Source organism: Mobula birostris, chromosome 10 (assembly GCF_030028105.1).
Source record: "Mobula birostris isolate sMobBir1 chromosome 10, sMobBir1.hap1, whole genome shotgun sequence".
Lineage (NCBI taxonomy): Eukaryota > Metazoa > Chordata > Chondrichthyes > Myliobatiformes > Myliobatidae > Mobula > Mobula birostris.
In genome coordinates, this window is record NC_092379.1 from 90,194,693 (window position 1) to 90,218,820 (window position 24,128).

At 40.8% G+C, this 24,128-nt stretch overlaps 1 pseudogene; it reads left to right on the top strand.

Moving 5' to 3' along the window:
• Positions 1-9,187: 9,187 nt before the first annotated feature.
• Positions 9,188-22,252, top strand: LOC140203717 (general transcription factor II-I repeat domain-containing protein 2B-like; annotated as a pseudogene).
• The last annotated feature ends 1,876 nt before the right edge of the window (positions 22,253-24,128 follow it).

The following is a 24,128-nucleotide window of genomic DNA, read 5'->3' on the forward strand; positions in this document are numbered from 1 at the left end:
GCATAGTTTGATTCTGATAAAGTCTAAATGGTTGATGGTTGTCATTGAAGAACTTTAAAAGGGATGTAATTTGGGAAAGAACTGTTTACTTTTTCCCAGAGCAATGAACCCAGTGATAAAGGTATCACAAACAATTGCCAAACAACAGGTATAGGTTAAAAACTAAACAAGAACATAAATCAACTACAGGTATAGGTTAAAAAATTAAAACAAGAATGTAAATCAATCAAAACTGCCTCAAATTAAAAAGTTTTTGGTTTATAAATAATTATTCTAACATTACAAAAAGTTCATTCACTAAGCTGATATTTTCCAACATTAATGATGACAGTCAGTGACAATCAGAATGGATTTAGATTTTTTAAAAGTCCATTACATTTGCAAGTTTATGCATACTGTATATCTTTTCTGCATACTGCGCAGTAATTTGCCTTACTCTGCAATTATGTTAATGTACTATGAGTAATATTCTATTATTCTATACAGTAGATCTTGCTGAATTACCTCATGCGAAACATGTTCAACTAAATTAATTCAAATATTTTGAAGAAAAATATCTTTCAAATATGTAATTCACTCCACCCTTCATTGAATGCTTTCAAGAACTGAAAATCCTCATAACCTGTTTTACCTGTTTTACTTATTCTGACAAACTTCTCGTTACTTTTAAGGCCTCCACCCAATTTGTTTTCCGGAGTTCACATAATGTAACCCTGAATCTCAAGTCTAATGTTACAATCACCTAGCAACACATCTTTTGTAAGATTGTTGATGTCTAACCATTGTGATTCCCCAGTAGAGAACTGTACAAAGCAAAGAATTATTTTGATTTAAATACTAAGTCGTGTTTCTCTTAGGGCAATGATAATGGTATTTACATTATGAAGCTTTGTTGCAAAGCTTACAACTTGTAAATGCAAAATGTAGAACACTTTCTTGTATCGGTTACATGAGCAATTAGATCTACACAAAGGAAATCAGGATTGTCCCTTCATATGGAAGGATAAACTTACAACAGACTGCAGTGACACATACTTTGAGTAGTGGGTTTGCTGCGTGATGAAAGATTAAGCAGGATGGATATAAAATATAATCACAAAAGACTGAAGATGGAGCAATGAACAAATTGTTGGAAGAAATCAGCAAGTCAAGCAGCATTAAGTCCACTAAGGCAAAGGCATTTCTGGGTTTGGCATTGTGCAATAAACCAGATTTGATTAGGGAGCATAAGATTAAGGAACCCTTGAGAGGTGGTAATATAATATGATAGGATTCACCCTGCAGTTTGAGATGAAGCTAAAATCAGATATATTGGTATTACCATTGTGTAAAGGTAACCTCAGAGGCATGAAAGAGGGGCAAGCCAAATCTGATTGAAAGAAGACCCTACAGTACAGCAGTAATGGTAGGAGTTTTCTGGGTGTAATTCAGAAGATCCAAGATCAGATCATCCCAAAGAAGCAGCAGTATCCTAAAGGGAGGATGAGATAACTGTGGCTGACAAGGGAAGTCAGGGAGAGCATAAAAGCCAAGAAATTTTTAAAAACCAACAGAAATTTAAAAAAAAATAAGGAGACAAATGATAAAACAGGAAGAAAATTACCCAATAATATAATAGAAGGTACCAAAAGGTTTTTTTTCAGATATATAAAGAGTAGAAGAGAGGCAAGAGTGGTCATCATAGCACTGGAAAATGACTCTGAAAAAAGAGTGAAGTGATACGCTTTGGAAGGTTGTACTTGAGGGCAGAATATAGGGTTAATGACAGGATTCTCAGCAGTGTGGTACAACAAAGGGATTTTGGGGTGCACGTCCATAGATCTTTCAACATTGCTGTGCAAGTTGGTGGGGTGAGGTAAGAAGCCACATGGTGTGATGGCCTTCATTTGTCAGGAGACTGAGCTCAAGGGCCATGCGTAAATATTACAGCTCTCTAAAACTCACAGGATTTTAGGCCCCACAGAATATCATGTTCAGTTCCGGTCACCTCAGTATAGGAAGGATATGGAAGCTTTAGAAAGGGTGCAGAGGAGATTTGCCAGGATGCTGCCTCATTAAAAGGCATGTCTTATGATGGGAGGTTGAAAGAGCTAGGGCTTTGCTGTTTGGAGTGAAGGAGGTTGAGAAGTGACATGATAGAAGTGTATCAGATGATAAGAGATAGAAGTGGAATGGACAGCCAGCGACTTTTTCCCAGGTGGAAATGGCTAATTCAAGAAGGCATAATATCAAGGTGATTGGAAGGAAGTATAGGTGGGGATGTCAGAGGTTTCTTTTACACACAAAGATTGATGGGTCCATGGGACACACAGTCAGGGGGGTTGTGGTAGAGGCAGATACATTAGGGACATTTAAGAAACTTAATTAGGCACATGGATGATGGAAAAATGGAGAGCTATGTGAGAGGAAAGGGTTAAATTGATCTTGGAGTAGGTTAAAAAGTTCGCACAACATCATGAGCCGAAAAGGCCTGAACTGTACTTCACTGTTCTATGTTATGGGGTGAAGCCAGAGAATGGAGTTGAGAGAGAAAAATAAATCAACATTGAATGGTCTGAATGGCCTAATTCTACTCCTATATCATATGGTCTTATCTGTGGAGGGAGGCAAAGAAAGAGTTGATATTTCAGGTCAAGATCTGCATCAGATCTGTGTGAAGGTGAGACAGTCAGTTTTAAGAGGTGAGGAGGAGTGGAAAGATTGACAAGCAGATGGAGCCAAGTGAACTAGGGAAGGGTTAAAGGCAAACTGAATAGGAATAAGGAACCTTGGTTCTCAAGGGATATTGCAACTCTGATAAAGAAGAAGAGGGAGTTGTATGAAATATATAGGAAACAGGGGGTAAATCAGGTGCTTGAGGAGTATAAGAAGTGCAAGAAAATGAAAGAAATCAAGAGGGCTAAAAGAAGACATGAGGTTGCCTTGGCAGTCAAAGTGAAGGATAATCCAAAGAGCTTTTACAAGTATATTAAGAGCAAAAGGATTGTAAGGGATAAAATTGGTCCTCTTGAAGATCAGAGTGGTCGGCTTTGTGCAGAACCAAAGGAAATGGGGGAGATCTTAAATAGGTTTTTTGCATCTGTATTTACTAAGGAAGCTGGCATGAAATCTATGGAATTGAGGGAATCAAATAGTGAGACCATGGAAACTGTACAGATTGAAAAGGAGGAGGTGCTTGCTGTCTTGAGGAAAATTAAAGTGGATAAATCCCCGGGACCTGACAGGGTGTTCTCTCGGACCCTGAAGGAGACTAGTGTTGAAATTGCGGGGACCCTGGCAGAAATATTTAAAATGTCGCTGTCTACGGGTGAAGTGCCGGAGGATTGGAGAGTGGCTCATGTTGTTCCGTTGTTTAAAAAAGGATCGAAAAGTAATCCGGGAAATTATAGACCGGTGAGTTTAACGTCAGTAGTAGGTAAGTTATTGGAGGGAGTACTAAGAGACAGAATCTACAAGCATTTGGATAGACAGGGGCTTATTAGGGAGAGTCAACATGGCTTTGTGCGTGGTAGGTCATGTTTGACCAATCTGTTGGAGTTTTTCGAGGAGGTTACCAGGAAAGTGGATGAAGGGAAGGCAGTGGATATTGTCTACATGGACTTCAGTAAGACCTTTGACAGGTCCCGCATGGGAGGTTAGTTAGGAAAATTCAGTTGCTAGGTATACATGGAGAGGTGGTAAATTGGATTAGACATTGGCTCGATGGAAGAAGCCAGAGAGTGGTGGTAGAGAATTGCTTCTCTGAGTGGAGGCCTGTGACTAGTGGTGTGCCACAGGGATCAGTGCTGGGTCCATTGTTATTTGTCATCTATATCAATGATTTGGATGATAATGTAGTAAATTGGATCAGCAAGTTTGCTGGTGATACAAAGATTGGAGGTGTAGTAGACAGTGAGGAAGGTTTTCAGAGCCTGCAGAGGGACTTGGACCAGCTGGAAAAATGGACTGAAAAATGGCAGATGGAGTTTAATACTGACAAGTGTGAGGTATTGCACGTTGGAAGGACAAACCAACGTAGAACATACAGGGTTAATGGTAAGGCACTGAGGAGTGTAGTGGAACAGAGGGATCTGGGAATACAGATACAAAATTCCCTAAAAGTGTCGTCACAGGTAGATAGGGTCGTAAAGAGAGCTTTTGGTACGTTGGCCTTTATTAATCGAAGTATAGAGTATAAGAGCTGGAATGTTATGATGAGGTTGTATAAGGCATTGGTGAGGCCGAATCTGGAGTATTGTGTTCAGTTTTGGTCACCAAATTACAGAAAGGATATAAATAAGGTTGAAAGAGTGCAGAGAAGGTTTACAAGGATGTTGCCAGGACTTGAGAAACTCAGTTACAGAGAAAGGTTAAATAGGTTAGAACTTTATTCCCTGGAGCGTAAAAGAATGAGGGGAGATTTGATAGAGGTATATAAAATTATGATGGGTATAGATAGAGTGAATGCAAGCAGGCTTTTTCCACTGAGGCAAGGGGAGAAAAAAACCAGAGGATATGGGTTAAGGGTGAGGGGGGGAAAGTTTAAAGGGAACATTAAGGGGGGCTTCTTCACACAGAGAGTGGTGGGAGTATGGAATGAGCTGCCAGACAAGGTGGTAAATGCAGGTTCTTTTTTAACATTTAAGAATAAATTGGACAGATAATTGGATGGGAGGTGTATGGAGGGATATGGTCCGTGTGCAGGTCAGTGGGACTAGGCAGAAAATGGTTCGGCACAGCCAAGAAGAGCCAAAGGGCCTGTTTCTGTGCTGTAGTTTCTATGGTTTCGATGGGTAGAGTTAATGACACAGGCAGGGAGGTCACTATGGAATGACAGTACCTCAGGAGAACACAGGCATAAGATATGGAGAAGGTGGCAGTTGGGTGTACAGAATGACAAATGAATAAGGAAATATAGAAATGCAGTTGTTACAATGGATTCATAATCAAAGTGTTGGTCACTCTTTTCTATAGATATAAGTGAGTCCTCAATAGTACATTGTCTCCCCACGGCCATATAAATCCTGAAGGTTTTCCTCAGCTACGTGGATGCATCAAACTTGAGGATAACTGTGGTGTTGCCTTGCAAAACACAGGCTAAACATTCTCAATTTGTATTAGACTCACTGCCCTGCGATGAAAGTAAAGGAACAGTGGTGTATTTATTTTAGAAGCCCACCACCTTGTGTTGACTAAAGGTATTGCAATGCTTAACATCCTTCATACATTCTAGCTCACATTATCCAAACTTAATGCATAGCTACAGCAAACAAGCATCTACTGTAGCCCTAGTGGCTCTACATCCACATATCTCACTCCTAACCCACAATTACCCTGACTCCCTGATGCCCCAAAGACCCAATGCTCCAAAACCCTGATACTACTATTCCCCCAGGTGGAGGCCCGGATCTGAATCCCATTCCCAAAATTCAAAGGACAGATTGAACACCCCACTTCAACTCCAATTCCCAAAGGCTTTCTGGACCATCAACCTTGTCTGCCCATTAGCTTCAACCTTTTCTTTGCATGTCCCATAGCGCCTGAAGGAAAATCATTACTCTAATTTAGTGCAAATGAAGAATTTTAAACAGAAATTGGCCATTCAACGTATCATGACTATTTTGACTAATCTGTTCCACATTCCTGTCTATCCTTGGTAACCCTTCACACCCTCATTAACCATGAATTTAGCTACCTCAGCAGTAAAGTTGTTCAAAAACGGATTCCACTGCCCTTTGAGGAGAAGTTTTCCAAAGACTCTGAATATTCAGGGAAAAAAATCACTGCATTTGTCTTAAACAAATGATTTTTAAAATTTTTAAACAGTAACCGCTTGTTTTAGGCTCTCCCTTAAGTTTGTCCAACCCTTTAGCAAAACCAAAAGTTGCCCATTCCTGGTATTGGTCCATTTTTTCCAATGTTTTCCCATCCTTCTTTAACCAATTATAATTTTAGATTTCTGATTTATGAGTGAGCAATTTGGGGAAGATGAGAAGAGCACAGATTAAGGAAGAAAGAACAGAAATACATGAGGTGTATGTTATGAAATTTGTTTAACTTTACAGCAAGAGTACAGTGCAATATATAATAATAGAGAAAGGGACAGAATTGCAGTATGAATATATATATATATATATATATATATATAAAATAATTCAATTAAATAAGCAGTGCAAAAATAAATAGATGAAAAAGTAGTAATGTAGTTTTCATCGGATGGCAGAGGGGAAATATCTGTTCCTGAATAGTTGAGCGTGTGTGTTCAAGTTTCTGTACCTCCTTCCTGACGGTAGCAATGAGAAGAGGGCATGTCCTGGGTGTTGGGGGTCCTTAATAACAGACGCCACCTTTTTGAGGCATTGGTCCTTGAAGGTATCCTGGATACTACTGAAGCTAGTGCCCATGATGAAGCTGACTAATTTTACAACTCTCTGCAGCTTACTTTGATCTTGTGCAGTAGACCATGCCCCAAAAACTCCCCCACCCCCATACTAGATGGTGATGTAGCTAGTTACAATGCTCTCCACAGTACATAATGAGAAATTTGTAAGTGTTTTAGGTGACGTACCAAATCTCCTCAAATTCCAAGTGAAATATAACTATTGTATTGTCTCCTTTATAGCTCCATCAATAAGTTGGGTCCCGGTTAGGTTCTCAATGATATTGACACCCTGGAACTTGAAATTGCTCACTCTTTCCACTTCTGATCCCTCTACAAGAATAGGTTTGTATTCCCTCATCTTATCCTTTGGTCTTACTGATGTTGAATGCAAGGTTGTTGCTGTGACACCACTCCACTAGTTTTTATATCCCATTCCTAGAAAATCAACCCAAATTTCATAAGTCAAAAAACTGGGTAAAATGTAGTATGGATAAATTGGTACATGGGTCTGAAGCTGGATTTACTCAGGACCATTCAGGAGGCTGCAAACCTCACAGATGAAACATGATTTTAATGAGGTAGTCATTGTGTTATTTTATGTGTACATAATAAAGAACTTCAATTCCCAGTGTGCTATCCCAGAGGTGACATTAGGGAGCTGGTCGCACACTCTCTTGTTGGCTGAAGCCATTTACTGTAAATAAAATGTATTAGTTTTACCCACACTAAGTTTGTACTTTATCAAGAGCAAATAGTACATGGTGTCAGAAGTTGGTGAGTGGTCTAAACACGGAGCATAAATGACCAGTGCGTGGCTGAGAAAGAGACTCTAGTTACAACAGGGGAGAAAAGAGTGTGCTAGAAGCAAGTAAAGTTGGCAGCCAGCGAGGCAACAGATCACACTGTTTCCAGAAGATCACCAGATTCATCAAGAGAAATACAGGTAAATGCCGTCATGGATAATGCAAGTCCTCCCGCACCTTTGCAGTTTACTGGCAATCACAGTTCAATATATATTTAGTGGCGAGTAGAGCTGGAGGGGTGTATGAAAAATTGAGCATCTATCTTTCTACATATAATTGGTGAAGATGCTTTGGATGTCTACAACAACTTTCAAACTGATGATATAGTCTTTATATTGGATGAGCATTTTGTCCCAAGTAAAAACATATTTGAAAGATACAAGTTAATTTTCTGTGACCAGAAACAAGGTGCTAGCTTTGACTAATATTTAGCTGAGCATCTCACACAGAGTAAGTCCTATGAGTTTGCAGGTTTGGGACACACACTAGTTCGAGACAAAATCATTTGCGGAACTTCAAATAATGGGCTCAGAGAAAGATTTAACGCTGGAAAAGGCTGTGGATATGTGTAGGGCAGCGGAGACCACACAATCACAAGCTAAGGAGCTGCACAGGGCACAAACAACAGTGTATGCTGTGAACACAGGGGCAGAGCACAAGGTGGTTCCTAAAGCATCAGGATAGCATAGAGGTAGGCTTAAAAAGTAAATGCAGCAAATGTGGAGCAGGTGACCTGCTTATGGAAAGTTCTGCAATGATATTGGGAAGAAGAATCATTTTGCAAAGTGCTGTAAAGTGGGGGATAACAAGAGAAAGGTGCACACTGTCTGGTATGGCGGGGGCTATTTCACAGGACCAAAAGAAGCTGTAGGGGGTTGTAAATTTAGTCAGCTCCATCCTGGGTACTAGCCTACAAAGTACCCAGGACATCTTCAAGGTGCCTCAGAAAGGCAGTGTTCATTATTAAGAACCTCCAGCACCCAGGGCATGCCCTTTTCTCACTGTTACCATCAGGTAGGAGGTATAGAGCCTGAAGCACACACTCAGTGATTCAGGATCAGCTTCTTCCCCTCTGCCAACTGATTCCTAAATGGACATTGAACCTGTGAACACTACCTCACTTTTTTAATATATATTATTTCTGTTTTTTGCATAATTCTTAATCTATTCAATATACGTATATGTACTGTAATTGATTTACTTATTCATTTATTATTATTATTATTAATATTTTCTTTTTTTTTCTTCTTCTATATAATGTATTGCATGGAACTGCTGCTGCTAAGTTAACAAATTTCATGACACATCTCGGTGATAATAAACGTGATTCTGATTCTGAAGTCTTTGCAGATTCTCTGGTGCTGGTAAGACAGAATAGATCATTTGAGTGACTGTGAATGAGACAGTAATTCTATTTAAGTTTGACACCAGAGCCCAGGTGAATCTGTTGTCCATGGATGATTACAAGACTCTCACTCTTCTCAAGACTCTTCACAGACCAAAGGTGACCACACTTCAGTCATGGAAAAGTACACAGAAGTCTTTCAGAGGATCGGGTACATACCTGAGGTAAACAAAATTCATATAGATGAGGCAGTGGCTCCTGTTGTCCAGGCATGCAGGGAAGTTCTGCTTGCACTTGGAGACAATCTTAAACAAGAAGTAGTATGCAAGGAACAGATAAATGTTGGACAGAAAACTGAAGAACCAACAAACTGGGTGAGCTCAGTGTTCATTGTGCAAAAGAAAACTGGAGCATTGCAGATATGTCTGGACCCAAAAGATCTCAATAAAGCCATTGAGAGAGCATTTTAAATTGCCAACACAAGTGGAAATCATGTCCTGGTTTGCAGGTGCCAAGTGGTTTAGCAATCTCAACACCTTGTCTGGGCTTTGGCAGTTGAATCATGTTGAGGCAAGTTTGAGACTGTGTACTGTGAACACCCCAGAGGGAAGATAGCACATTGTTTGGCTACTGTATGGGATCTTGTCTGCACCGGAAGTCTACCATAAAACCATCCACATGACCTTTGAGGGCATACCTGGTGTCGAGATCATGAAAGATGACATCATCATTTGGGGGTCCACCAAGGATGAACATGATGCACGACTGAGACAGGTGCTTGACATGATATGCATATCAATTTGAAATTAAATAAAGAGAGATGTGAGTTTCGTGTTAAGACTCTGACTTTCATAGAAGGTGTCATATTGAAAGAGGCCCCAAAACAAAGAGGAGGTGAAACGTTTCTCAGCGATGGTGACTAAGTTCATCGCTCTTCTATCTACTGTTTCAGCACCACTTAGGTCACTCCTTGAGCAGCAAAATAAGTGGATTTGATTTCACGAGCAAGAAGAGTGTTTCCAGATGCTGAAAAGAATCATAACTGAAGAGCCCATGCTGAAGTTTTCTGAAGGGTGTACTAGGATCTTGGCTGATGCATCCTGGCACGGCCTTGGAGCAGTACTACTGCAGCAGCATGATGACACATGGCAACCTGTGGCCTTTGCCTCAAAAGCTTGAACAAGTGTGGAAGCCAACTATACACAGAGAAAGAGCTTCTTGCAAGCACGTATGCATGCAAATGGTTCCATCAGTATATCTATGGACAAGACTTTGAAGTGGAGAAAGACCATAAACTACTGGTCTCAATTATGTCCAAACCACCAAATGACTTTCCCATGTCAAAAAGGCTGCAGAAATATAATATGAAAATGACCTACACACCGGGAAAATAAATGTTTGCTGGCTGATGCGATGTCTCAAACAGTCATCAAGAAAGAAAAGAGTGACCAAGAGAATAATGCTGATATACATGCCTATGTTGACATGATGTCACTCCATCCCAGTATCTCCCAATAGAACAGAGAAGATTAAGACAGCAGCAGGGACAGATAAAACAATCAAAGTATTTATTTATTTATTCAGATCATGAAGACACGCAGTCCTCTTTTATTGTCATTTAGTAATGCATGCATTAAGAAATGATACAATATTCCTCCGGTGTGATATCACAGAAACACAGGACAGACCAAGACTGAAAAAGCTAACAAAACCACATAATTATAACATATAGTTACAACAGTGAAACATTACCATAACTTGATGAAGAACAGTCCATGAGCACAGTAAAAAGTTCAAAGTCTCTCAAATGTCCCACATCTCACGCGGATGGGAGAAGGAAGAAAACTCTCCCTGCCATGCCCAACCACAGTCCGACTCTGAGTCGTCCGAAAACTTCGAACCTCCGATCAGCCCCCGACGCCGAGTGCCGAGCACCATCTCTATCCAAACGATTGGACCTCAATCTCAGTCGCCAGCAGCAGGCAAAGCCAGGGATTTTGGGGCCTACCCTCTGGAGATTCTCGATCGCACAGTAACAACAGCAGCGAATGGGCGTTTTAGAAATTTCTCCAGATTTTCCTCTGTGCTTTCACGTCTGTCTCCATCAAATCAGAATTGTCAACTGCCCCTATTTAATGGATACAATATCATTTTCACCAGAGGGCTGCGCACGCGCGGCGCGCTGCTCTCTCTCCTCCCACCAACAGACAATACAGAAAGGAAGGCTAGCATTTAAGAATGACTGTCCAATGTGTATTTGGGACACATTGTCAGTAGTGGAAGATATGATATGGTCTTCAAAAGAAACAGATTTGCGATTCCAAGTAATGCTTCAGAAGATACATAAAGGTCATCTTGGCGAGGAAAAATGTAAACAAAGAGCTTGTGAAGTAATGTACTGGCCAAGAATAAACCAAGACATCAGTCATACCACTGCTTCATGTAAAATATGTCTTACCTGCAGACCAAAGCAGCAAGCAGAAGCGCTTACACCACATCCTGTACTAGACAGGCCATACATCAAAGTTAGTGTGATTTCTTTGAATGAAGAGTCATATTCTTGTAAAGACTACTTCTGAAAATACCCAGAGGTTGCAGCATTACAATCATAATCCAGCAAAGTGGTCATCACCTTCCTGAAAGGTACGTTTGTAAGGTATGGTATCAGACAATGGTCCACAATCTTCAAACTGTGAACTTGAGTCCTTTGCCAATAATTGGGGATTCTGACATATAACTTCAAGCCCACATCACCCAAAATGCAATGGCCTAGCAGAAAGGTCAGTCAAGATAGTGAAGGATCTCATGAAGAAAGCACAAGGTGGACAAAAAGATTTCCACAGAAGTCTGATGATTTACAGAAGTGCACCACTGCAGAATGGCCTTTCACCAGCCCAAATGCTGATGGGTCGATGCAGACGCACTAACCTTCCAGTGCACGAAAGCCTGTTGACACCTAAAGGAACACACAGGGTCAAATTGGCTAAAGGGAAAGGGAAAGGAAAACAGAAACAGTATCACGTCAAGACTGTGAAAAACCTACCAGTCCTGAAACTTGGAGATCACGTGTGAGTCCGAGATCACAATTCTGGCACATAGTCCATTCAAGTATATATGGAACAGGGAGTTGCTTCACATTCCTGCCAGATCCAGATAGAGTGAGGAACACACCCCTGAGAAGGTATTGTGTGGATCTATTGACCACTAGCTCCAACTCATAGCTGTGATACATCACCTGTCAGTACACCAGAGGGACCAGCAGATGTGAAAAATAAACTTATTGTTCAGAGTTCGCAGAAAGACACTAATGACAACACAGCAAGTGAAGCAATATATCTATGGAGACAAATAGCAGACCAAAAAGGATCATCAAACCATCTTGAGACTGACTGAGAGTGGTAAAGTGAATTAGGGACTGCATTTGCTCATTATAATTGAAGTTAATGTAAATATCTTTGTTGGAAAGCATTACTGTTTCTTGCAGGTTTATGAGGACATAGTATCGTGTTTGTTTTTCTTTAAAGGGGGAAGATGTGTTATTATGTGTGTACATAATAAAGAACTTCAGTTCCCTGTGTGCAATGTGGGCGGTTCACTTGGAACTGGAAGTGATGTTTGGAAGCTGGTCGCACATGCCTGTGGTGGGCTGAAGACGTTTACTGTAAATAAAATGTGTTAGTTTTACCCATGATGATTTTGCCTTTTATGAAGAACAACCTAGAGTGCAGACTTCAGATAGTAGATGGCTAGCCACAAGGAGAAGTAAAAGAAGTAATGAGTTAGTGCAGATTTTGTTTGTGGCCATTCCACTCAGCAACTAGTGTACTGTAGTGTATTGAATATTTGAGTAAGATCGTAGATATATTGTTTGATAAAGCATTCTTGTTTGTTTACATAAGTCATTATGGGTTATATGTAAGAAGTACATGAATGGCATATGTCATAATGCCACCAAATCATATGTGTATGTGAGCACCTCACTAAAGTAAAACTGAGTACACAAGTACTTCATGCTCCCATGTTTTACTTTTGATTAGTTTCTGGAGTTACAAATCGTAACAGTGGCGATGAAGCAGTTTTGGGACGAACCTGTTGAAGCACAGTGATACCTACCAGTTTAAATAGTGAGACATATGAGTTAAAAAAAAGCAGAGCATGTGTTTCTTCATAAGAAGAGAGAGAGAGGTCAAGATAAAAAAAAAAGCAGAAAACAGTCAAAATTCGCAGGTTAATAAACAGTGAGTACCAGGTGATAATAATAATAATAAATAAAAAGAAGCAGAAATGGCTGGCTCCATCAGAAAGATAGACACCTTCAATAATACAACAGATAACTGCATGATGTAAACTGAATGAACTGAGCTGTGTTTTGAAGCAAATGAAATAGCCAATGACAAGCAAGTGCCAGTTTTGCTGAGTGCATTGGGTTTAACGGCATACAGTTTGCTTAGCAGTTTAACTGCTGCAACCAAACTAGCTAAATTGAGCTTTGCTGATATCATGATCATAATGCAGGAACATGTAGGACCAAAACTACTGTTGATTGCAGAACGCTTTAGGTTCCATGAGTGCAATCAAAAGGAAGGAAAGTCTATTTCAACTTACATGGCTGAATTGAAGAAATTGGCTGAGTATTCTCTGGTCAGTGATGGCTTCATGATGCACTGAGCGATTGTTTAGTTTGTGAAATCTTACAAGAAATCATTCAAAAACAGCTCTTAACTAAAGCACAATTCACACTTAAAAGAGCAGTGGAAATTGATGACGTATCAATGAAAACAGCAGCAAGAGATGCAACTGAGTTGCAGTCAGGAATGAAAGTGAGTGTAGCATCTGCACATGTGTTCTGTCAGAAAGCCGTGGACCAGGTGCTGCAAGGCAGCCCAGGTGCTCAGTGTTACCTGGGTGACATCAGTATTACCAATAAAGATGACAAGGAGCATCTCTAAAATCTCAAGACAGTGTTAAAAAGATTAGAAGATGATAGGCTCAAAGCACAGTGCAGCAAGTGTGAATTCGTTAAACCAAGTATCACTTACTGTGATCACACCAGTGACACCCAAGCATTGGACAAGTATGTTGAGGAAATTCAAGCAGTGGGGTTGCCCCAAAGTCAGACCTTTCAGGATTTGTCAATTACTGTAACAAGTTCCTGACAAACTTGGCCACTGTGCTCCACCCCTTGAGCTCATTACTGAAGATCAGAAAGTGTGAGGTGGCTTTCAGAAGATAAAGGAAATGATGATGTCAGGCACTATACTCACATATTATGATCCATATCATTCAGTGAAGCATGCCCGTGATATAGATGTGGTCAGGTTCCATGTTATGAGTGATGGAAATAAATGCCCTATTGTATTTGCATCATGTTCCTTTACTGTTGCAGAGAAAAGTTACACACAGATTGACAGAGAGATATTGATTCTGGTTTGGGGTGTAAATCATTTCAACCAGTACCTCAATAGGAGACAGTTTACCCTCCCTACTGATCACCAACCACTGGTGTCCATTGTCAATGCACAGAAGGATGTTTCACTAACAGCAGCAGCACAAATGCAGAGATGGGCTCTGTTTCTTCAGGATTGCAATTTCAAGATTGAATTCAAGAGAATGACTAATCATGGAAATGCTGCTGGATTATCCCATTTACCCCTGGAAAAAGCAATAACTGAAAAGTTCACAAGAGGACATTCCCTTGACATATTCTCATTAATACAAATTGAAAGTCTCCCTGTGATGGCAGAGATGATCCAAAGGGAAACCAGAAAAGACACCAAACTATCTCAGGTCTACACGGCAACCCAAAATGGGTTGGAACGTGCTGCAGAACTTCAAGCTCCCCCATTTTTACCAGCACCAGGGTGAACATACCCTTGACAGGGTTGCTTTATTTGGGTTGCTGTTTTATGTGGGTTGGGGATTGAGAGTTGTTGTACCATCCAAGCTGAGAACTAAAGTGTTGGAGGACATACTGTGCATGCTGGTCATCTTGGTGTGGTCGAGCTGAAAGCATTAGCTTGAAGCTTTGTCTGGTGGCCTGGGACCAATCAGAAGATTGAGCAGCTTTCCATACAGTGTTCAGGATGCCTACATTAAGTTGCTCTTGCTTATTTATCCTGTAAGATTATATCCAGACAGTTATTATGGATTATCCTATCTGCAATAATGGATTGGTCGTAATATACTTTGAAGGACTCTGATTCTGTAACTGATTCTATACAAGCCTGATTCTATATTCATGCTTGTATTTATAGTTAGGTATGGTGTCTTTTATGAAAAGCAAGATTTTGGTAAATGATGTTTGCCACTTGATTGTGCCTGTATAAATAAGCAGATTGAGTTAAACTGCTGCAGGATCCTGTAATGTGTTGGATTGTGTCTGGTTTCTCTTGGCATTTTCTGCAATTATCATCTTGAATTAGGTGGTCTTTTAATGTGTATTTTTGATTTTTTTTGTGTTTACCACCTGGCCCTGTATGACCACAAGTTACCCCTTTGTTTCAGGGAAGAGATCTGCAAATCTGAGCCAGGCTTTTGACACTCCCTTGTCGACATCCAGTCTGCTCAGATTGTGGGGATGTCTTCCATGGAGGGTCATGCTCTTCCATTGGTTAACGTTTTCTTCTATAATGATAATTTCTTAATTTTTCTAGGTTGTGCTTTCTTTAAGTTTAGTAGTGTGTACTTTTTATTAGAATTGCATATGTTTGCATGGAGAGCTGAATCCTGTTTTCATTGATGAAAATATATCCTTAGAAGTTTCATCTGACCATTGTGTAATTTTTTTTTAATGTCTGCTACTCTTCCTTCCTCTGTCCAAGGTACTGTTAATCTAAGTGTGTTCAAGTGTACATATTATTTTCTAAAAGTTTGTCATTTCAGTTTTTTTTTAGTAAATTCTCTAGATTGGTTTTTGAACCAAGATATTATCCCAAAAGAATATATTAATATAGATCTTCCAAAAGTGCTTATTGCCTTTGTTGTATTTTTTACTTCTGAACTCTATTTGGCAGATTTTCTTAAGCCTTGAAGTAAATTATGTCGAAAGCTTATCACACTATCCATTTTGTGTACTTGTTGATATCCCAGATACTTATATGTTTCACACTCATCCATCCATTGTATTTTATCCTTCTGCACTTATCTAGTCCAAAGTTCATTTTTATATCTTTTGAAAATAGTTCTACTATTTGACTTAATTGCTTTAGCTTTACTGATGAAGGGGAATATAATTTCAAATCATCCATGTAGAAAGGGTGGTCAAGGTAAAGTTCATTGGGTTGTCTCTGATTTGATAACCTATTTTGGTTTGATTCAGTAAGTTAGAGAGCAAGTTTAAAGCTAGGCAAAACCATAGTGGGCTTAGTGAGTCACTCTCAAAAATGCCTCAGTTTATCTTGATAATGGTGGTTGTTCTTTTTTGCTTGTTAATGGATAGGTTGATTACAGTACGCCAATGCTTCATCAGGTGTTGCAGGAACTTCACAAGTATTGGGTATAGTTTATATATATTAAGAACCTCTATTAACCATGAGTGTGGGATAGAATTAAAATGTTTTTTGGTAGTCAATATGACAACATGAAAAATTCATATTTCCATTTTTTTTGTTTTTATTTTGTATTTGCAGTTCATTGTCTTTCACACACAGGCCGTTCTCCCTGTCGGTGCAGCCTTTCATCGATTCTATTATGGTTATTGGATTTATTGAGTATGCCTGCAAGAAAATTAATCTCAGGGTTGTATATGGTGACATATATGTACTTCGATAATAAATTTACTTCGAACTTTGATAATAAATTTACTTTGAACTTTGTAAAGTCTGAAAGTTATGTGGCAGCTTTATAAAATGCTAGTTAGGCTGCCTCTGGGGTATTGCATACAGTTCTGATTGCCTCATTATAGGAAGGACGTTGAGGTTTTGAGAGGGTGCAGAGGAGGTTTACTGGGATAGTGCCTGGGATTGGAGGGCACGTTGGATGAATTTGTATTGCTTTCCCTTGAGTGGCAGAGGTTGATCGGATTGTGAAAATCTTAGACAGAATGGTAGACAGTACCTTTTTTCCACGGGTGGAACTGTCTAATACCAGAAAGCATGCATTTAAGGTACGAGGGAGCAATTTTAAAAGGAGGTGCGAAGGGAGAGTTTTAATACACAGTGAGTGATGAGTGTCTGGAATGTGCTGTCTGGGGTGGTAGTAGAGGCAGAAACATTAGAAACTTTTAAGATACGTTTAGGCACATGAATTTGAGGAACATGGAGGAATATGCACATTGTGTAGGCAGAAGAGATTAGTTTAGTTAGCCATTGATTATTAATTTAATTGGTTTGACACAACATTATGGGCCAAAAGGCCTGTCCCTGACCTGTACTGTTTTATGTTCCGTGCATTCGCTTCAGAGTATAAAATGTTAGAGCAAAAAAAAGTTTGGTAAGTTGAAGAAACATCACTATCTGCTGGTTCCTCCTCCAAATCACATGCCTCCCTGATTTAGAAGTATTTATCTGGCCATTCATTATTGCTGTTTCTAAATCCTGGAGAAGAAACTAACCACCATCTTCTCTAGGTCAAGATATGCTGACTGGCACTCTCCAGAACACAAAAATAAACAAGGCAAAGGTCGAGAAATTAGGAGGGGTAACTCTAGGTTTTGATCAAAGAGGCAAGATTAAAGGATGGTCTGAAAGGAGGCAGGGCAGGTGAAAGGATTTAGTGAGGGATTGAGGAACATGGTGTGGGGGCTGAAGATAGACAAATGGTATAAAGGATCTGGGCACACAAGATGCTGGAGCAAGAAGAATGAAGAGTTTGGGATTGGATGTGAGGGTTACGGTGTTGGGTAAGTGTATAGTCCTTCAAAGATTGAAACCATAAGCAGAGAATTTTACAGTCAAAATACTGAGTCTATGCACTGCTTCTTCTTAAGCAAGCCCTTGGGGTAGAGGATGATATGCTTGCACTGTGGAAAACAAACTCTGCTACTGACGAATTGGGCATGTAATTACTTTGTTGATTCATGGAGCTGAAAATTATTTGGGCAAAGAGAATATTTGAAGCATTAATATTTTGTAATTCTGTAAAGTAACAGGATTATAATACCATGGTACAAAGATAGATAATTATATGTTGGAGTCCACTTTGAGCATAGTTATATTATTGAGCATTTCTATCAAAGTTCATAAGGACATATGAGAAATTAGATAAAATTGTAATATTATGAAGTCCAAAGCTACTTTTTACAGTAGACTGAGATGAAAAGAATGCTCTGTAATTGTATGTGGCAATTCAGTGTTTAACCAAATTTGAACAGAAGAAAATATTAAGTTAAAAAATGATGCAAGAGAAAGAATGATGGGAAATAAGCTAAATGGCAATAACAGAAACTTGAGAACACGCAGATATGGATTCAAAGCACTGAGGGAGCGAATTACCAGAAATAAGTGATTTACAAAAACAAGTGAGGACTTTAAATTGTGAGAGTTCCAAGCAGAGGGGGAAATAAGTGCTAAGTAATTTAAACCAAGGAATGAGAACTTATATAAAAATAAACATGAGAAATTCTATAGCTGCCGGAAATCCAAAGCAACAGACAAAATGTTGGAGGAACTCAGCAGGTCAGGCAGCATTTATGGAAATGAATAAAAAGTCGACATTTCGGGCCAAGGTCAAAGTAATTAATTAATCCTCAAAAAATGTCAAGCAAAGGATATCAAGGTTACAGTGATTTGAAATAAATATTTTTTCAATGTTTCCAAACATCAGGGATATTCAGGAGCACGAAAAATCTGTAATAGCAAAGTGAGGAGCACAGTTTTCTCTGTAAAGGTTTTTAGAGGAGCCTTGAGAGTGAGGCTTGGCCCATCCCACGTATATATCTCAGTTACATCATACCTAGCACCACTCAGGTTCAAGTTGTTTTGAAATCAGCATGATTTTTCCTTCCAGGTATAAACAAGATAAATGGGTAGGTAATATTAATGCACCTCAGTAGGTGAGCACAGGAGCAGAACCCACTCAATAAATACAGGAATTCCCTGGGTGACAGATGGCCCCACTTAAAGAAATCTGACTTTTTAGATTATGAGAACACTCAGTCCTCTTTTATTGTCATTTAGGAATGCATACATGCATTAAGAAATGATACAATGTTTCTCCGGAGTGATATCACAGAAAATAGGACAAACCAAAGACTAACACTGACAGAACCACATAATTATAACATATAGTTACAGCAGTGCAAAGCGATACCATAATTTGATGAAGAACAAACCATGGGCATGGTAAATAAAGTCTCAAAAGTCCCCGAGTCGATTGACTCCTGAGTCCCCGATAACAGGCAGCAAAAGGTAGAAATTCCCTGCCATAATCCTCTAGGCAACGTCAACTTGCCGATGCCTTGGAAGCAGCCGACCAAAGCCGACACTGAGTACATCCGTCCAAAAACTTTGAGCTTCCGACAAGTCTCTCCGATACAGCCTCCCGAGCACCTCCGACCTCGTCCCAGCCGCTGAAACATGCAAAGCTGAGGATTTCAGGGCCTTCTGCTCGGAAGATTCCAGTCACCACAGTAGCAGCGGCAGCGAAGCGGGCATTTCAAAAGTTTTCCAGATGTTCCTCCGTACTCTCAAGTCCGTCTCTATCAAATCAGAATTGTGCACGGTCCCCTACTTGACAGATTACAGATATTCATCAAGGCTGCGAGCACTGCTGTTGCGCTGCCATCTTCTCCTCCTCCATCTTCACCACTTAGCACAACTATATTCTAAAAGCAACTTTTGAAACAATAATAAAAAAATAGCAATTGTATGTAGGGTGATACGATTTGGGTAGGCATAGAAAACAGATGCTCCCGGCTTTCAGACAATTCTCAGGATTGGAACCCTTTATAACCTGGGACCTGCCTGTACTCCACTTTTCTGTTTTGTAAAGCAAAGTGGACGACCCCACAATGTTCCTACATTTCCATTAAATTCAATCTTCAGCACTGTTTGCCGTAGTTATGGGTAAATGAAAGGTGGTGGGAGACGGGGGCGAGAGGGGAATATGTGTGAGGTGGGAGGGCACAAGGGGGTAGGCACGGGGAAGTGGCGTGGAGGGGTGGTGCGACAGTATGTGGCTCGATGGGGGAGGGCAAGAGAAGGAGGAGAAAATCACAAAACCACAAATTTCACAACATATGACAGTGATGATAAACATATGACACTGATTCTGTAGTCAAAGACAAAAATATAAACCATTTACAAAATAAACACATGAATACAGTGTTGCAAAAATTATTTTGTAGAAGTCAAAATGTGCTTTTACTGGACCAAGCTATCAGGTGAAGAATTAATTAGGATTCATAACGGTTGCGTGCTTGGTTTTGATAGACTTTCAAAGGACTAAATAAGTTTGTTATGTTGTAAACTGCTAGCAGAATTAAGACATGGGAATAACATGGCAATATTACAAAAACAACTAAGCTAAAAAGCAGAAAATAGTGCCTAAGTTTGAAGGAAAATTTCCCAGCAGTTGCGTTGACCATTGCTCTTTAGAAAAATATTTTTAAATAATTAGGGTATAATTGTAAAGTTTGCAGTTAAATGAATCTCAGAAATGTAGTCAGTGTAAGGGCTAATAACAGATTTCATGTCAGGGCGCTGAAACAGAGACCCAATCACAGACTAAGTACTGTGCACACTGTGATAGTTATTGAGTAACAAATCCAGAGGGGCAACAAAATCAGCGTCAAAGTTCAGGCGGAGATCAAAAAAATCCAGAGAAATCCAAAAATCAAAATCAGGAAACAGGCAGAGTCAAAATCCAGGACAATCAAGACAAACTAGCGAAAATCAGGGTCAGCAAACAGGCAGGGTCGATAATCAGAAGGACAAAGTTTAGATTCGAATGCTGGAAAGGCTCAGGAAAACTCACTGGCACAATCTGGCAAAACACAGGAGTGAAATACACTGAGCAATAAACAGAGAGGCAGATGATCGGTGGATCAATGAGACACAGATGGCAGCAATATACTGTAGGTCAGGGGTGTCAAACTTCCGGCCCACGAAGGGGTCCAATCCGGCCCACGGGATGATTTGGGGGAAAAAAAAGTATATTCACGACCATTTATTACGTATCTGTACGGCAGCCGCTCTCTCTCCCACCGCAGTCTGTGCCGCCTGCTGTGCCGGCAGCTTGTTGTGTGTACTTAGAAAACAATAGGCAGCAGTTAACCACCCGCTGTGCATAAACACCCTGTACTGAAGACCACTGGGGCCCCACTTACGTCGTCAGACTCAGTATAAACACACACAGTACTCAGGTAAGTAACACCTGTAGCAAGGCTGAGACTGTTTGCTGCTGTGGTTCAAAATGCTTTCCAAGAAAAGAAAAGTTGACATCGAAGGTCGAATATTCAACGATAATTGGAAAGATTGTTTTTTCTTCTGTGAGGTCAATGGCAAACCTGTGTGTCTGATGTGCTCGCAACAAGCGGCTGTGGCAAAAGAGTACAATATCAAACGACACAATGAGACGTCACATGGAGAAAAATATGACAAGTATACAGGATGACTCAGAACGCAAAAGGTAAACGAGCTTGAAGCAGCTCTGAAAAAACAGCAATCAATGTTCACCAAAAGTCGAGAGACTTATGATGGATCTGTCAAGGCCAGCTATATTATTGCCAACAAAATAGCTGCTGCGTCAAAGCCATACTCAGAAAAAGCATGCATGTTGACGGCGGCTGAGCTGATGTGCCCTGAGAAGAGACAGGCTTTTGGTAATATCAGCTTGTCAAGAAATACTGTGGCAGAGAGAATCAGGGACCTTGCTGGAGATTTGAACAGTCAACTAAAAGACAAAGTGAAGTCATTTATTGCCTTCTCTATTGCAATTGATGAGAGCACCAACCTGACTGATGTAGCTTAATTGGGAATATTTATTCGTGGTGTTGATGCATCTTTGACCGTCACCGAGGAGTTTGTGGAGATGATGCCCATGACAAACACCACAACGGCAAACGACGTTTTCTCCAGCCTCATCGAGGCCTTGGACAGACTAGGGGTTGACTGAAGTCACGCTGTCAGCGTGGCAACAGATGGCGCACCATCCATGGTCGGGTAAAAAGCAGGAGTTGTTCCGAAACTCAGAGAGAAAGTTCAGCCAGGGAATCCAGAGCAGGAATTCTGGAATTTTCATTGTATTATACACCAAGAGGCGTTATGTAGCAGGAGCCTGAAAATGGACAATGTCATGGATGTAGTAATCAAAACAGTTAATTTTGTTAGAGCCAAGGGACTCAACCATCGGCAATTTGACACTCTTTTGTCTGAAAGTAATATTGGACATGGCCTACTCTACCACACTGAAGTCCGCTGGTTGAGCAGAGGGGTTGTGCTCAAATGTTTTTTTCAATTACGTGCAGAAATTGGACTATTCATGAATGAGAAAGGGAAGCCAGTGGCAGAGTTGGATGACCCAGACTGGCTTCATGATCTTGCATTTTTGGTTGATATAACAGAGCACTTAAATGTGCTTAATGTTAACATGCAAGGCCGCAGCAAACTTGTTATGGAATACTACGACAGCAGTCGTGCCTTTCAAATTAAATTAGGCCTGTGGGAGATGCAACTATCCCAGAGCAACCCAGCTCATTTCCCCTCTTTGCAGCCTGTGTGTGTCGCTCATGGGAATAATGACAACGTGGACAGGTACAAGGACAAAATATCACGGCTGAAAAGTGAGTTTCAGAATGGTTTCTAAGTCTTCACTCAACTCGAGAAGGAATTCTCACTATTTTGCTCACCGTTTGACATCAATGCAGCATCAGATGTGCCGGAGGAATTCCAAATGGAACTAATTGAAATTCAGTGTAACTCGGCTTTGAAATATAAATTTGAGACTGTGGGTCTGGACTCATTCTATCAATATCTAGGACCGATGTACCCCAAGATGACAGACTTTACCTCAACGATTCTTTGCATGTTCGGGACAACATATCTCTGTGAGCAGGCATTCTCCATAATGAACATTAACAAATCCAAACTGCACTCGCAGCTGACACAGACATCTAAATGACATTATGAAAATCACAACTGCCCAGAAACTGGTCCCTGATGTTGGCAGGCTGGTTAAAGCCAAGAGACGTCAGGTGTCTGGAAGCAGCAGGTGAAAAATGAGTGACATTGTTCGATGCACTGTGACATGTAAGCAAAATGCATTATGAAATATTGTGTCATTATACTGTGATTCATTCATTTTCTGACTATTCTATCATTGTAAATGTGATCATTTCAATAAAAATTAGAGGCTAACTATGTTCATTGAGTTTGATTGCTGGAAGCAGGCTGATAAAAATTAGGTGCAGTTGTGTAGCCTACATTTACAATTTGTTTCATTAGGTCTACATTTGTGTCTGCTAATGTTTGATTTCAAATGGTTTATTAATGGAAAGGGTGTGGCTCCCAAAACAATCTTAGCCAAAACAGCATGGTTTTTTCTCTCTCTCATCAAAACTTTCTTGTAGTCTACGACTAAGTTAATACCAATCATAAAAATAATGCTTGCTAGGCAATCTTCTTCATAAGAAATGAAATTCGTAAAGTGAAACACTTTGTAGTTATAGCAGAGACTGAGACACGAGAGCAGGTTGAAAGAACGAAGACAACGAAAGCTGTGGGAGTGTGCGCGCCTGCACAACTGATCCGGCCCAAATGAAGTCGCATTTTGCCCAATCCGGCCCGTAACTTAAAATGAGTTTGACACCCCAGTTGTAGGTAATAATGGGAAACAGTTGAGGGTGCAGTAATCGGTGGTACAGGGGCCGGAGTAGAGCAGGGGTGGGGACAGGAGCACCTGGGGCATGAAAACAAACAAGTGCACATGGCAATACAAAAACACAGAATGATGGCCCTGGGGGAAAACACACAAAAAGGCAGAGTTCAACTGGAGGTACTGACAGTACCTCCCCCCCCCACCACGGATGCCTCCTGGAGTCATGGCAGGGGGAGCTGGGTGCTGGCGATGAAAGTCCCCGATGAGAGTGGGGTACAGGATGTTACGGGCGGGGACCCAACACCCCTCCTCAGGACCGTAGCCCTCCCAGTCCACAAGGCACTGGAGGTCACTGCCCTGGCGATGAACGTCCAGCAGTCGACAAACTGTGAAGGCCTCTGACCTGTCAATGAGCCATGGGGAGGGGGATTTGAGGACAGGGCACATGAAAGGCTTGATGCGGGACACATGGAAGGTGGGATGAATGCAGCAGAGAGTGGAGGGGAGCTTGAGATGGATGGCAGCAGGACTGATGACTTTAGCAATGGGAAAGGGGCTGATGAAATGGGGGAGGTGGCGAGTTTGAGGCAATTACCTTGAGGGGCAAGTCTCGGGTTGAAAGCCACACACGCTGTCCCTGGTGGTAACGTGGGGCCTTGAAGCGATGGCAGTCAGCTTGACGCTTGATCCTAGATGAGGCATGGAGAAGGGCAGAGCGAGTGCCCCTCCACATCCACTGACAACGGTGGATGAATGTCTCGGCAGATGGTATGCCAATTTCCTCCACCTGGGCAGGAAACAATGGAGGTTGGTAGCCAAGGCAGCACTCGAAGGGGTAGATCGGTGGATGAGGGTAGCTGCTGAC